Source organism: Camelina sativa, chromosome 20 (assembly GCF_000633955.1).
Source record: "Camelina sativa cultivar DH55 chromosome 20, Cs, whole genome shotgun sequence".
Classification (NCBI taxonomy): Eukaryota; Viridiplantae; Streptophyta; class Magnoliopsida; order Brassicales; family Brassicaceae; genus Camelina; species Camelina sativa.
The window spans coordinates 17,690,958-17,704,953 of NC_025704.1; the positions used below are offsets into that span (position 1 = coordinate 17,690,958).

At 38.4% G+C, this 13,996-nt stretch overlaps 1 pseudogene; it reads left to right on the top strand.

Annotated features, from left to right (window-relative positions):
* LOC104771093 lies at nt 10,896-12,567 on the top strand (annotated as a pseudogene).

Consider the following 13,996-nt stretch of genomic DNA (forward strand, 5'->3'; position numbering starts at 1 on the left):
TGGAACCGGGTCGCCATAAATAAAGGTAAAATAAATAACATGACCTTTATAAGTTCCATATCAATCAAACGATTTGACTCGAATAAAATAGAAACATTATAGATATTATTATAAAATAAGGCTAAACTGCCACTACATCCGATAGGATCAACCGTTTTTAAATTTGAATAACCAAAATGACCAACAAAAGGTTCTAAAACAGATAAAGGTTGTCTAGTTTCAGATAAAAATAATAAATCAGGTCTATGCTTTCCCCACAAGTCCCTGAGATACCCAATAGTTGCTTTATTCCCGAGTCCTTGACAATTCCAGCTTAAAATTTTCATTTATCCATGGTTGATTTGGGTGGCTTTGCTCCACCTGTGGGGCCCTTCTCCTGGTCTTGGTTCCTCGGGTTTGCTCCTTCCCCAGTTTCTTTAGGGACAGGGCGTTTCCTTGGTGTTGTACGCAAGTACACATTCAATTTCCTAGAAGCAGCGCCTTTGAGAGCCAAAGGAGGCTTCACCTTGTTAGCCTTCTCCACCTGTGGAGCCACAACAGAAGCTATGCCCATGTTGATTGTCGTAGCCATGGGGTCATTCCTTGAATCCGTTGCGTCTCCCTCAAGAGTCGCATTGGCGATGGTCTGTTCCAAAGTAGGCTTTACCACCGACTCATCCATGTGTGCATCAGCCTGTTGCTCTGAGTCACTAACCGTTATATCCTCAACCTCTGTCTCGGTTTCCTCCATCATCTGATCAGTGCTCTCGTCCAAAGGTTTCCCTGTTGCTGGCGGGTCCTGCGGAACCAATATCGGTCCTGTCTCACTCGCCAGTATCGGAGCTTCTCCTTGGGTTGCTTCAGTTGAAGCAGGTTGCATAGAATCCGGACCGGTAACCTACGTAACCAACCTAGCACCTGATGACCCTGCGTCTACCACAGTTGCTTCTTTTGCAATACTGGAGTGTGAAGCTAACTCTGGTTACTGGAAAAGGGGTCTCCGAACCCGCTTCAATGGTGGAACCCCGAAAGTTGCAGTATGGACCACCACTTGCACAACCTGATCCGGGATTTGTCCCTGTTCCAGGTCCTCCACCGGAGCTACACCCAAAGGCGGTTCAACCGTGGTGGTTGTTTTAGCCCTGTATCGGTGATCATTGGACTGCACAGAATAATTGGACCTGCGGGGTTTAGATGAAGTTTCACCCGCTTCCCTTGAAGACCGATTCCTTACCCCTCCATCCTGTTTTCCTCTAGGTGGGCGCTGACTGGCCTGAGATGAACCTCGACTCTCCACCTCCTTACCTTTTCCTTTGTTCCTGTCATTCAAGACAGCTCCTTTGTAACTCTGTAACGGACGAACTGAGTCATCCTCCACTGGATCATGCAAAGTCGGAGAAATCTTGTTTGTATCCCAAACCGGACGATGATCCACGTCGTGACAAAGGCTAGAGCACTTCTTGCAATATCCATGAAGACGCTCATAACGAAGGTTGACAATGATCTCTTCTCCGTTGTAAAACTTGATCACCGTGTCAAAGCTTAGAGGCCTAAAACCATTAACTGTTACTTTCACTCTCCCGCCATCAATATCCACCGCCTCCACGCGACCAAGCTCTGAACCAATGCTGCGGAAAGTTGGCTCAGCCCAGAACTGAAATAGGACATCCAAAACCCTGACCCAAAAGGTTAAGTCTGAGGGATATGCAGGATCCACTGTTGGACTCCAACGCACCAGGGAAACCATCCAGCCATCGAAGTGGAACGGACCTATCTGTAGCACCTCCAAGATATCCGCTTCATTGTCAAAATCAAACTGAAACTTCCCAAGGCCAAAACTTGCCAAAACTCTTCCTTCCACATGCCAAAACTTGGGAAGCATGATCAGCAGATATTTCATGTCTTGAACCTTGGGGTTCATACATCGACCCACCATTGTTTTCGAATAGCCCGCAATCAAAGCAGAGTTATAAAAATATGGTATTTTGATTCTGCGCTTAGGAGCCAAACCCTCGTCATTCTTGTTCTCCACAGTCTTCCCCAGTAAAGCACTCTGAGACATGGTGAAACTCTCTTTCCAGACTCAAAAACACCAACCAAATAAGAGAAGAGAACTCTCGGAACAATTAGAAGAGAAGCCGAAAACTGAAACAAAGGAGAAGAGAAAGTTGTGATGTGTGCTAATGACTACAACACAAGCCTTTATATAGTCCCAAGCAATCCACATCAAATAAACTATTAAACATACCGATTTGAAACATAAATGACCACCGATAGTAACTTGATATGCCAGCACCAGAATATTCTCCAAAATCTCCCTGAAACCATTCAAAACGGGAAATAGAATCAGTGATGATCCCCAAAACGAATCACACAATGATCTGATTCCATGAGGAAAGAAGCCTCTACCCCATACGTAAAAGCATTGATATCGGATATCATAAGTGAGCCAAAGTAAATGGTTACTGATTGCCTCTTGATCCTCATATCCAATGACAACCGAAAATATCAACAACTCAATCAACCACACGGATCGGATCAATAACAAGTACCAATGGCTATGCTTCTGATTCCAGCTAAATGGATACATAGACCAAAATCTCAGAGAAGCGAAACATAAATGATTGAAGATATCCTCTTGTCCCGCTTGTCCTAAACAGACCAAGCCATATAGAAAACCGAATCGTACCCAAATCCATTGCCATTGTAAACCCTGTTGTTTCCAATTAATGCGAGGAAGAGCCTCAATCTCAGTCCAAGATTGCAAACCACAGTCACAGTTGATAGAGGATTGATAATCTTGATCAACATGCGAGAATAATAAAAGAGAAGATATTCGGGAGATGACAAAAGTACAACCCCCTGATATCATACCTCTCCCCGATTTCTTCTTCTGAAGCCATTGGATACCAAATCCCGAAGATGCCAAAATTAGAAGACGAAATGAATCCTCTTGATCTGAACAAGAATGAGATGAATCCAGGTTCGATAATAGATTCCTCAGATTAGAAGACCAAATCCTTAGCAACCCCCATCGCGAAACAATCTGCCTTAATTCGATCAAAATCGCATATCCTCTATCCCCGGCGATAGATCCATGCTTTAACCTCTCGTATCGCAGTTGAAACAAGATCCGGAATATCCCAACCACAAATCCCACAAAAACCAAACCTATCTCGCAGATCCTAGGCCACTTATGGCATGAGATCCGCCATACCAAAATAAACCCACATCTCCAATCTAAGGTTGATGCGATCTTGCGAGAACCATTAAAATCAAATCTTCTTTGCCACACGAGACAGGGGACCAAGGAGAATCCACCAAACCATGAAACCCGATAGCACCTCAAAGCGATATCACAAACGCTCATTCAAAAACCTAGATCCGCTGTCGCCATATCTATCGCCTGTTTGAGAGAGATTTTTTGTTTTTTTAGTCTGCAAAGAACAAACAATGTTTTATTCATTTTATGGTATTGTATTTTGTAACATATTTTATGACCAAATAGACTATATTTAAGGCAAGAGGAGTAGCATAGAACATTTCGGAAGTCATAAATAGAATTATTTTGTACAAAGCAATAACCAACTGTTACAACACAACTTTTACAATTAAACTAGGTTGATACCCGCGCTACACTGCAGAATTTTTTTTAATATTAAATTGTTGTTTTGTATTTTGGAAGTAACTTTTTAATGTTGTTTGGAATTAACTACCATAGTAATTAATAAAGTTTTTGATAGTGTTTACTGTAATTTTTATTTTGATTTTTGTTTTCTAGACATTATTTATTGCATCATTTTTTATTATATAATTTGTAATAATTAAATTATATATTATTTGAAATCACTATAATATCAAATCATCTGCGTAAAGAATCTCTAGAAAACAAACTACTTCTAAACAGAAGAGGACCAAAAGGATGAAGAGTGTTGTAATATTCCATATATATTAGTTTATGCTATAGCGTTCACAAAAAATATGTGTGTTTGTATATATACGGGTAGAAATATTTCAAAACCTGAGCATAAAATGGTCTTTAGCTTTTTCTTTTTTTTCTTTTATAATTTTGTTCATCTTATAAATTATAAAGCATGTGTTATCTGTAATGTTGTTAGAATAATTAGTTTCCTCAAACCAACGTTTCTGTAATTAAATTAATCATTCAGCAAAAGTCTAAGGTAAAAATATGTAAATGTTCTAAATCAACAAAATTGTATTTTAAAATTACAGGATCATCAGACAATCAATCTTTATGCACAAGTTTGTGAATACAAAACATTGATCAATAAAACAATTAATACAAACTCCATGATTCGAATAACACATCAATACAACAAACGAAGTTTATCATCCATCTCCAATTGAAGAAGATGATGTACACAGAAGACAATTTTGTTTGTTCCTTCATCAAGAAAGTTTATAGAAATGACGAAGGGGAAGCATATACATGATATTGACACCAAAACTTATGAATTACCCTGATTGATTTATAAGAAGACTTGGAGGTAGAGAATCAGAGAAGAAGAGAAGATTTGAAAGACGAAATAGAAGATCAGGTGCTAGTAGCAGTTGTTCAAGAATCTATAGACATGTCAATTAGGACCAAAGCTCGTGGGCTAGCCTGGTCCGGCCCTGAAAAATATCAGGTTCGGACTTAAATATATAAGTCCAGAAAAATTGGGTTTTTCGGGCTCAATCTGTTCGACCTATAGGGTATTTTGGGCTTAGCCTAATCGGGGTCGGGCCAGTCCGAAAGCCCTTAAATAAATATTTTTTACTTTTTTGTTAACATCTTTTATTTGATTGGAATATTTGATTAATTATTTATTGTAAATAAAATTTATAACTCTAATCCTAGTTTTCATAACTTAAAAACTTTACTTATAACTTTTAAAATCTTTATCTATGATATTTTATATGATTTCTATATTGTTTTATTTGGTTCAAGTATAAAAAATTATTTGGTTTTAAACTTTTTCTTTTAAATTAGATTGGTTTTAGTGAATATTGATGACTTATATGAATTTTGATTGATTTGTTATATAATGCAGCTTTAAACATTACTTTTTAAGACATGTTATAGAACTAGAAGTTTATTTTTTTTGTAAAAAAGCTCGGGAAAGCCCGAAAAAGCCCTGTAGCCTTGTTAGGGCCAGACCGGTGAAATATAGGCATGGAATATTTCAGTCCGGGCTGGGCTGGGCTCAAATATATGCGGGCTTTGCAGGTTTCGGGCCGGGCCTGGCCGGGGAAGCCCGATTGACACTCCTAAGAATCTAAAAGCCATTGTAAGAGATAAAAACCTCAATCTTGGTCTTCGATTTTAGAACATATGGCAAAAAGAAGAAGAAGATATCTTTCTTTTCTTTTTGGGCTTGGGAATATTATAATTGATACTCGAGCATTGAAGAGAGGACAATTATGTGTCAACCTAGGAAATAAAAGCTGATATGTATTAATTATTTTAATTTGATATGAACCACCCGGAAGGAGAGCGAGACCAAGATAGGTTTCATGAAAGCTATTATGATCGCCAAACTCCGTGACCACCTGAACCAGAACATAAGCTCACGACACCTACATTTGCGGGAAGGAAGACCCAAGAGCATACCTTGATTGGGAGAGTCGCATGGACCATGTCTTCTTGTGCTATCACTACAAAGAGCAACGAAAGGTTGCTTATGCTGCGGCTCAACTCACGTATTATGCTCTTACATGGTGGGACCAAGACTTATTCGAACGAAGAAGGAACCGAGCGCGACCCATCCCAACTTGGAATGCTATGAAGGCTATCATGAGGAGACGCAATGTTCCACCCATGTACCACGACGAGCTGCAAAAAATAAATGGAGGCTATCTCACGGAACAAGAGTGTGGAAGATTACTCTGAAGAGTTCAAAAATTTATGGAACCAGCTCCAATTGGACGAATCGGAAGAAGCTCTTATGGCTCAATTCTTAAATAAAATACAAGATTGGATTGCTAGGATGGTTGAGACGCAACTGTATGCGAGTTTCGAAGAACTATTGCACCTCGCTATGCAAATCAAACAACAAATCAAGAGGAAGGTCACAACTGTTAGTCGTAATCGGACCCAAGCAATTCCTACTTGGTCACGAAACGCATAACCATCCCACAATCCTACCCGAGGCCAAAATATAATTAAACCAGCTATTGTGGAGACTTGTTCAAACCTAAGAAGTAACCAAGGGACGACCGCCAAGATCCAAGGGGGCAGATCAATTCAATGACCTAAGGAATTAAGACATTGAGTGCTTTAAATATCATGGAAGGGACCACTATACACGAGACTATCTGACCAGCGTACCAGGATAATTAGCGCGTCCGGAGAAGTTGAATAGGATGAGGCTGAACCGGTCAAGAAGGAAGAAGGGATGGACCTTTAAGAAGCCATTGTTAAACCATACATTGGGGAACTTCTCATGATACGACGAATCCTAGCACCAATCAAGCTCTAGAGGATGCGAACTGACGGAACAACATCTTCCATACTCGATGCACGGTGAGCGAGAAGGTTTGTGGTTTGATCATAAATGGGGTCTCTTGCACTAATTTATCAAGCTCTTATATGATCAATAAACTTTCTCTTAACACCACAAACCACCCCAATCCTTATAAGCTTAAATGGTTGACAATACTGTGATAAAAGTCAATGAGCAAGTCATGGTTTCGTTTAGTGTGGTTCCAATGCAAGCTGACCACCTCTTATTGGGGCGTCCTTGGCAGTTTGACAAGGGAACTTCACATTGGAGCCACACCAACCAATACTCTTTTATTAATGATAATAAACGCCTTAGCTTGAAACATTTATCACCCACTCAGGTGAATGAAATGCAAGCCAAATTGTCTAAGGATACCAACACTAAAATGAACTTTTTAATTAATTATAGTAATATTAGGAAGTGTCTTAGTGATTCTGCTTGTCATGTAAGACTCATGGTGTTTAAAGATATTTAAAGTATAGGGACCAAGGAGAACTACTTGTTGAACGGAGTCAAGCCTCTTCTTAAGAAATTTCAAGGCGTCTCCCCGGGGGAACAACCATGCGTATTACCACTTATCCAAGAGCTTAGGGTGGACAAAGAGGAGATCAAAGCCATTGAAGGATGGTCGACCCCTACCAGCATCGCATCAGTCCGAAGCTTCCATAATCTAGTGAGTGTATTTCGTTGGTTTGTGAAGGCGTGTAGCACCATAGCTGCACCTTTCACCACCATTATCCAGAAGGGTGTTGAGTTCGTCAAGAAGCTTCATGCCAAGATCAACGACAACGCTGATCATCGGATTTCCACCCAGGGTATCAATTCCCTATGCAGTTGTAGTACAAAGGGTTATCAATCCAAATGGTTGTTTATGCTAGCAGGAAGGATGCAATCAGAACAATGCATGTAAAGCCAAGCAATTAAGGGTTTTGTCTAACAATCCAAAAATAATAAAAGAAAAGAATATAAACAAATAACCACACGATCTAAGCACTGGATGCAATCATTCGAGTAAAGGACCGGGTGGAGTGATCGAGTTAACAAATGAAGTATGAAAAACTCGAGGGGTTACTCGAAGCAGGTGATCGTGTACCTGTTCTGGTAAGGGATAGAGTGATGAATGAAAATGCAAGCAATTAAGATACGAAAGCTTCTAAGGATGGGGTAATCGAATCCTAAGTATTCCTAACCAGTACAGATGTCTTACATGCCTCAAGCAAATATTTCCTAGACAATGAATCTCTAAAATCTTGTTAAAACACTCTCGTGATAGAAACAATCAACCTTGATCACTCCCCTACCCAACTCTCGTTGGAGAAACATGACCAAGCAGGGAATAAGAATCGATTCATTATTGTCAGTAAACCCTTTACTCATCTAATCTCTTAGGCTAAGTGAGTAAACCTCTAGCATTGGTTGATTCAAGCATCTCATCTACACCTCTCGGTGGTAAAACACCTTAGATCTAATATCACCCTCTCGGTTTGTTGACAGCATTAAGAACACCAATCTAGAAGGGAATCTATTCAACATATACAATCAAACTAAGACATCCTAACCGATCAAAAACAAAAAATAATCTATCCCATCCCTAGAAACTCTACGCTACTCGGAAATCATAGCAAGAAAATAAAAGCATATATGAATGAAAATTGCATTGTATTAAACGATAGAGTAGAGAAATAAGGGTATAGGATAGAAATCTAAAGAAATGATAAAAAGATATGAAAATAAATCCTAAAAAAGTGAAAAGTGCTTTGAGTCGCTCAGTTCTCTCACAGAAGCTCTCACTCCCTAGTTTGAGGGTCTGCGGCGTGCTCGTTTGCAAGGAAGAAGAGGAGGGGTTTATATATGGAAACCCCTTTGACCTAGCTTCCCAGTCCTGCCCGAGGGTCTACTCGATGGGGTACACGAGGATAAGGTCGACGTACTCTTTGGGTAGATATTCGGGTTGTTCTTCCTCCTCTTGGATCCTCCTCGATCGTGTTGGGGTTCAGACTGTTCTTGCAGCTCGATGGCTCGTTCGGGTACATGCTCGGGTTTGTCCTTGTTTTCCCCCATTTTAGGCTCTTAAGCACCTGTTTTCATCCAAAGTATGCAAATGCAAAAATGCAACACCCTAAGTGGCCTAAAAGTGAATTATTCCTACAGTTAATGATTTAAAAATGCTAAGGTAAGGGTATAAACAATGCAAAATATGGACAAAAAATAATGCTAAAAACATGTAAATTAGAGAGTTATCAGACTCCAAAACTTAAATCTTGCTAGTCCTCTAGCAAGGAAGTAGGAGGGTGCGGTTTAANATAAGAATCGATTCATTATTGTCAGTAAACCCTTTACTCATCTAATCTCTTAGGCTAAGTGAGTAAACCTCTAGCATTGGTTGATTCAAGCATCTCATCTACACCTCTCGGTGGTAAAACACCTTAGATCTAATATCACCCTCTCGGTTTGTTGACAGCATTAAGAACACCAATCTAGAAGGGAATCTATTCAACATATACAATCAAACTAAGACATCCTAACCGATCAAAAACAAAAAATAATCTATCCCATCCCTAGAAACTCTACGCTACTCGGAAATCATAGCAAGAAAATAAAAGCATATATGAATGAAAATTGCATTGTATTAAACGATAGAGTAGAGAAATAAGGGTATAGGATAGAAATCTAAAGAAATGATAAAAAGATATGAAAATAAATCCTAAAAAAGTGAAAAGTGCTTTGAGTCGCTCAGTTCTCTCACAGAAGCTCTCACTCCCTAGTTTGAGGGTCTGCGGCGTGCTCGTTTGCAAGGAAGAAGAGGAGGGGTTTATATATGGAAACCCCTTTGACCTAGCTTCCCAGTCCTGCCCGAGGGTCTACTCGATGGGGTACACGAGGATAAGGTCGACGTACTCTTTGGGTAGATATTCGGGTTGTTCTTCCTCCTCTTGGATCCTCCTCGATCGTGTTGGGGTTCAGACTGTTCTTGCAGCTCGATGGCTCGTTCGGGTACATGCTCGGGTTTGTCCTTGTTTTCCCCCATTTTAGGCTCTTAAGCACCTGTTTTCATCCAAAGTATGCAAATGCAAAAATGCAACACCCTAAGTGGCCTAAAAGTGAATTATTCCTACAGTTAATGATTTAAAAATGCTAAGGTAAGGGTATAAACAATGCAAAATATGGACAAAAAATAATGCTAAAAACATGTAAATTAGAGAGTTATCAGACTCCAAAACTTAAATCTTGCTAGTCCTCTAGCAAGGAAGTAGGAGGGTGCGGTTTAAAAACGGGGACTCATAACCTTTATATGTTAAGCGAAGGATTCAAGCTATAATCCTTAAAGATAGTTTAACGGTGCTAAGATCAATCAACATACTTACAAATATTTTTCTATGCTTATTATCATGCATCGATCTAGTTCAACCTCCAACTAAAAGTAGAGAACATCTCTTTCACATTCAATTAAGTGTTTGGCGCATTCTTGCAAATGGAAGGTGAATCAAGCTCAATCGGTTTCAAGGGTAAGGCTTTTTAGTAAAGTGGTTTCAAACAAATTCTTTGGGTGGTTTTCTCTCAAAAGAAGGAATGCTAGACAGTTGTGAAAACTAGCTAAGATTGAGAACAATTTGGGCATACAAAGCTTAACTCTTGATGATTTACCCTTTTCTCATTTACTTTCTCTTTTTTTTTTTTTTTAAACTCTCTGGAATTAAACTACCCACAACCTTGATTTTAACTCTTTTTTTTTTGGGACAATTGCATTTTTAGTACCTTTATTTGCATTTAAATGAACTCGTAGACTCCATATTCGTTTTTCGAGAAACATAACCACTAAGGGTGCTGAAATTACAGTTGACCCCCTTACGACCAAACAAAAAACAGAAGCCAAAATGACAGATTTAACCCGATGAAGTTTGCAAAAGATATCTTTAAGGTTGATTTCAAATTGATGTCAAAGGGAAGACTTAAAAGTAAGTCTACTCCTTAATTATAGGTAAAATTTTAATTAAAAAAATTATAAAAAATAATTTGGTAAACCTATTGACCAAATAATAATCACATAGACTTCCTGCATTGTAATAAAATAAATTTACATATAAACTAGTCAAATTAAGGGAGGAAATACTGATTATGTTAAAATTATTTGATTTAGGGTTTGCTTAAGTAGACTTCTCTGTAGACTATTGCTAATTGACTTTGTAATGCCATCAACTATTAATTAGTTCTGGACGTTCGGTCAGAACCGAGAGAACCGAACCGATTAAACATCTTGTTCGGTTTTCGACAGCATCTGTGATAGGATTAACAAACCAATCGGCGAAATTAATTTGGTAATCGGTTCCCAATTCGGTTCGGTTTGGCGGGGCATAACCGATCGGTTTTAATTAACCGAGTTATATATACCTAATTTTCACTTGCCCTAATTTTACATACACTCTTTTATACTATCCTCGCCGCCGCTTTTGTATCCTTCTCTCTCGCTTTGCTCAAGCTCTCTCGGAAAAATCTGTAGAAGCTTCTCTCGTAAGAATCCATCTCTCAACTTCTTCTCCTTATCGCTTCTCTCATTTCGAAGTTTTATCGACGACTCATCGTTTACTTGTTGTTTTCTTTTGGTACTAGATCTGAACTCAGAAGATCTCCGAGTTCGTACCTTCTCCGTTTGAGCAATGGCTTTGGTAAGCTTTTATTACGCGCGATTCATCACTTCCTTAGCTCATCACCAAAAGTAAAACAACGTCATTCTCTCCTCCATTCTTCTTCTCAACTCTCTCTCTCTCTCTCTCTCTGGAGATTCGATTACAACAAAAATTGAACGTGTTTGGAGCTAGATACGGCGGCGGATTTGGATAGGGTGTTGTTTTATTTTTCCGTTTATGGATCTGACTGGAGAGTTAAGAAGAAGGTCTCTCTCTCTGTTTGTCTCTCTTTATCTGTCGGTATCGCTTGTAACCTCTCTTTCGCGACTCGGGTGTCGCGAGATCGTTTCTGGACGAAGTACTGTTTCTTCTTCCTCTATTGTGCTATCTCGTCTCTCGCTTTTCATCTCTGCGACCAATTGACTCGATTTTCGGGCGACAAATTCTCTTCTTACCTCTTCTACGAGATCTTCTTCACTTCCTCTGAAATGGACCTTCCTCGGAGGTATCGATCTTCTACGTTGTTGGTGAAAGATTGGATTTTTCAGATATTAGATTGGTTCAAGTTAGAGCAATATATATTTTTTTAATCTCTAGAGTCTTTTAAACGAATGAATTTGGAAAAAAAACATGTCGATTTAAGGGTCTAATTCCATTAACTCATGTGTGATTTGAGCAGGGCAGAGAAGGACAATGTTTATTCAAACACAATCAACTCGGAATCCTTCTTCTCTGATTTTTTATCCTGACAAACCAGTCATGGAGGTTGGAAGCGCTGATTTTCCTAATGTTTGTTCCGCTTTGGGTTCGCCATTAGCCAAGGCTATTTACTCCATTGATGGTATTATTATCTCTCGTGTGTAACCTGTTTTTGTTTGTTTAACCAATCGGTCATATGTGATTTATGATGTTGTTTCTTTGATTTTTGCAGGTGTTGTTCGAGTTTTCTTTGGGTCTGATTTTGTTACTGTTACAAAGTCAGATGATGTATCATGGGATATTCCCAAGCCTGAGATATCTTGACCAACTCAAAATCCTTTTAGATTAGTTACCAGTTTGTTACAGGTTATTGATTAAGTTCTTTGCAGAAACGATGTACTTGGTAACACTTGGAAGGTGTTGTTTGAGCTGCGTTGGCCTGAGTTTATTGACCATGTCGAATCACCAGCTGATTGGCAACACCTTTACTGGGAGAAGCATCTCCAAAAGTATGCCAATTTGTTCTTTGTTCGATGATATCTCTTTGATGCTGCCTAGTTTTTTTGTGTTATCCTTGGTTTTTTCCATTGGTTGTGTATACATTTGCGTCTATGTGACTTGTCTGTTTCGTGGCAAACCTTTTAGTTATGTTTGTGTGAGATGGAGAATGAGAAATAGCTATGAGACTGATGATTATGTTGCACAAAGCAAAAATTGGATAATGGATTCATTATTGCTTAATCGATAGTTTTTGTTCACAGAGTTTATGTATAAATAATATGCTCATTTTAATACAACAAAAACAAACCGTCTCTCATGTATCTATACTTAGTGGTCAAGACAATATACCTACTATCACATTATGATCAAGACAATATACCTTCTATCACATTTTGCCAAAATTGAAACATCATTACACTTTACTTCTTCAACAGATTGAAACATCATTACATTTTGCCAAAATCACATTGAGCATTTAAAAAATTAAGAGGATCCATTCAGGAACTTGTCGACTCTATGATTAGTTGAAGCTGAGAGAAACTTCATGCAAATAGGAGGTTTAACTCCAGCTATAGCAAGCACTGAACTTGGCAAAGTCCAGATTCCATCTCCACATATCAAACCAGAAGCCACTGTTGTCGCAAAAGCTTCAGCCTTTGGCGCATCTAACCTCTCCCAGACAAACAAAATAAAACTCTCCACGCACATGTCAATCGCAAAGTTAGAGATAGAATTGTTGTAGAAAAAGTTTAACTTAAATATCAATAGAAAAAGAAAATGAATATAAATTTTTTATAAAAGATCAAAAAAATTCAATTAAAGACTTTTTCAATTATACAGACTTCACAGAACTCTAACACGTTGACTTCAAAAATAAGTCTAAGTTAATGACCTAACTGCCTAAGAAAACCAAAAACTTGATTTCTCCATATGTATAATATATAATCATGTCAAAAACATATAGGAGCAAGTACATAACATATATCAAAGAATACAACAAGAAAATCTTAAAAATTATTCACCAATTTGCAATAATTTGGTTTTTAAATAATGCTGACTTCATGTTCACATCAACGAATAGACATAAAAAAGACTATACGAGGATAACTTCAAATGAAGTCTATTTCNTGAGACTGATGATTATGTTGCACAAAGCAAAAATTGGATAATGGATTCATTATTGCTTAATCGATAGTTTTTGTTCACAGAGTTTATGTATAAATAATATGCTCATTTTAATACAACAAAAACAAACCGTCTCTCATGTATCTATACTTAGTGGTCAAGACAATATACCTACTATCACATTATGATCAAGACAATATACCTTCTATCACATTTTGCCAAAATTGAAACATCATTACACTTTACTTCTTCAACAGATTGAAACATCATTACATTTTGCCAAAATCACATTGAGCATTTAAAAAATTAAGAGGATCCATTCAGGAACTTGTCGACTCTATGATTAGTTGAAGCTGAGAGAAACTTCATGCAAATAGGAGGTTTAACTCCAGCTATAGCAAGCACTGAACTTGGCAAAGTCCAGATTCCATCTCCACATATCAAACCAGAAGCCACTGTTGTCGCAAAAGCTTCAGCCTTTGGCGCATCTAACCTCTCCCAGACAAACAAAATAAAACTCTCCACGCACATGTCAATCGCAAAGTTAGAGATAGAATTGTT